This window comes from Etheostoma spectabile, chromosome 9, assembly GCF_008692095.1.
Source record: "Etheostoma spectabile isolate EspeVRDwgs_2016 chromosome 9, UIUC_Espe_1.0, whole genome shotgun sequence".
Taxonomy (NCBI): Eukaryota; Metazoa; Chordata; class Actinopteri; order Perciformes; family Percidae; genus Etheostoma; species Etheostoma spectabile.
The window spans coordinates 11,805,970-11,806,291 of NC_045741.1; the positions used below are offsets into that span (position 1 = coordinate 11,805,970).

The 322-nt window shown below is 32.0% G+C and overlaps 1 protein-coding gene across 2 annotated transcripts in view; it reads left to right on the forward strand.

The window, feature by feature from the left end:
- The window catches only part of ddah1 (dimethylarginine dimethylaminohydrolase 1), a 75,373-nt gene that overhangs the window by 6,209 nt on the left and 68,842 nt on the right, over positions 1-322 (forward strand). The window lies entirely within an intron of this gene.

The following is a 322-nucleotide window of genomic DNA, read 5'->3' on the forward strand; positions in this document are numbered from 1 at the left end:
ATATATATATATATATAGTGTATAGTATAGTGTGTGTGCTTGTGCTGCACTGTGCATTTTCTCATAAAGGCAATATTTTTCAAAATATTGTTTTTTTATAGTCTACATAATGCATATTTCTTGGTAATGCATTTACTATTTGATGTCAGTTGTCGCTTTATATTGTATGTAAAAGAAGGAATGTTTTCAAAGCACCCTAGAAGGACTTCCTTAATAACACTTATTGGCTGATTAGGATCATGACAAGACCTGAATGAGAAGAAAACAGAAAATATAGACATGAGTGTACTGGTTTTTGTGTGTGTGTGTGTGTGTGTGTGTG